The sequence below is a fragment of the Poecilia formosa genome, unplaced genomic scaffold (genome assembly GCF_000485575.1).
Source record: "Poecilia formosa unplaced genomic scaffold, Poecilia_formosa-5.1.2 Scaffold568, whole genome shotgun sequence".
Taxonomy (NCBI): Eukaryota; Metazoa; Chordata; class Actinopteri; order Cyprinodontiformes; family Poeciliidae; genus Poecilia; species Poecilia formosa.
This window is the reverse complement of record NW_006800507.1, coordinates 247,185-249,615: the sequence shown is the minus strand read 5'-3', so window position 1 is coordinate 249,615 and position 2,431 is coordinate 247,185.

Here is a 2,431-nt window from a genome sequence, read left to right as displayed (position 1 = left end):
AAGTGACTCTGTCATTCTTCTGGTTTTATACCTTTCCCTACTTGCAAGTCAAATTACCCTGCACAGTGTTGTCAGTCTCTTGCCTGGAAGCATGTTAATAGACAGTGTAACTAAGTGTTTTAATTCAAAGTGCACTCATATTTAATTAAGTGTATGGTAATAGCTCTGTCAGGAGAGAAACTTTTATCCCTTCTGACGCTAGTCTTTTGTTTTTGCCTGACTGCTACCTGCGGTGGTGTGTGGATTGTTTCAGGATAGCTTCATTTGCATGGCCCTCAGTCAAATTTTAATTCAGAAAGCCCCACATGAAGGTATGCTAATCACAATTACAGGTTTAAATTTAAAGACTCCCCCTTTGATGTTTCAGAGGGCCAGACTCACAGAATGTAACAATTTATTAAATCAGGGATTTCAGAGGACAAACTTGATGAACTTTGACCTAGCACATAGAAAACCGCAGGGGCCATGTTGTTGATTTATTTCAAAGATTTAGCCCTCATGATACTCTGTGTGATTTGTAAAATTCGTGTTGTGGAAGTGAACAGTCAGCAATTCATGCCTAGGGCTCTACTTTGACTATAAAAGTTGGGACTTAGATATATTGATAAATATCTCCAATATATTAGTATTGGAGTATTGGTTTTCACAATTGGTGACCACGTGATGTGTTTTAATGTTGTTGTTTTTTATGTTTTCATGATGTAAAGCACTTTGAACTGCTCTGTTTCTGACATGAGCCACACAAATAAACTTGATTCAACTAGATTGCTTCATCCTGAATATGTTTGAAACGTCTATTATATTTCTGGAAGTACAACAAAATATTGAATATTTTTTGTTACAAGGACATTAAAGTTAAAAATGGAAAAAAAATTCCAACATATGGTCTAGTAAAACCTGAACTGAAACTTTAACATGTTGTTCATAACTGAACTGGCAATTTGGAAAATTTTTACTGTATTTTTGAAAACAAAGAAATCAAAATACTTTAAATTAATCAACACACTTTCACCTTGGGACCTCTTATGAACCTAGTAATAACAATTATACATGCAGTGTTTATACCTTCCTCCCTCCCAGTCCTGGTTGTGTGAGGTCAGGGGTTATCAATGGTTAATGAGCCAAAGGTCGACATGGAAAAGTCAAATTTCGGTTGCAAAGGAACAAACAACCACGCGCACCCAGAACTGGATTTGAACTCAGTGCAAAGATTCCAATTAAAAGCATAAAAATCTAGGTGGCACTTTAACTATTTGCTGTCAACCACAACCATATGTCACCAAGTATGTCTCTGTTTGGTTGCGTAGCCGTAAAATAAATGAAATGGGAAACAATCAATCCTTTGGAAAGTACCTTTCTTTCACCCGACTGCTGAATAATGAGATCAGCCTTTTTACAGTCCAAGAAGAGCCTTGTCGAAAAGCCATTCAGTTTTAGTGCCTTCATCAAATATTCAATCTTCATCTACTGTTGGGGCTCGTCCGTGATCATCATCATAAACAGTCCCGAATCCTAATGAATCCTCCTGATCAATGCGAACCATTGATTCATTGTTGTTCCAAGACTTTTGTGAATCACTTTCTCACCAAAAGAAAAATACCTTCCAGAAGATATTTTACCTAAGTAATAACTGCAATTCTTTGTCTCATTATGTTTTCAGTGTAGGCAAAAATAATACAATCTTGGTTGAGAACCTATTCAAAAAGAGAAGATCAGCTCGAGAGACAACAAGTATTCGGAAAAAAAAACTGAACCATGTAGACAGCTCAGGTACAATGATGCACTTTTTATAGTTGCCTGATTAGAACAATCTCAGTAAATGTGCCTGAATGGATGAGCACTGATGACTTTCTGTTTCTGAAGACTTTGGCCAGAAGAGTCTCAATAAAAGCAACTTTTTTTGTTTCTGTGAGTACATATTTTTACTCACTCAAACTGAACCACACTGCTGATTGAGGAAGTTGCAGTACAAATAAAAAAATAAATAAATAAATAAAGACAACTTGTCTTTTCTAAAGCCTTGAAACTTCTGTTCACAACATGATATGAGTTTGAAAGCTCTTAGCTGGAGGTAGAACTGAATAAGTAGTTTGTTTTTTTTGTAGGAGAGTATGGCAGAAATATGTGTAATGAAGACTTGGTGTTATGAAATGTGCGCATAAAAGTACCAGAGATGAAAATGACAGAGAAAATCCTCTCTTAATAAAGCGGTGAGGCACCTCATAAATGAAATAAAAGAAAATCTGCCTGAATCAGAAGCAAATTTGGCCAGGTCATGTAAATGAGAGTGGCTATCTCTGTGGCTCAGGTCCTAATGACATAAAACAACAAGCCTAAGTAGGTCATTTCCATAATGACCAATGAGAAGCAGGAAGCTCTACTGTGCAGATAAACCACTACTTCAGCTAAAAATAAATGCACTCACAGGCCA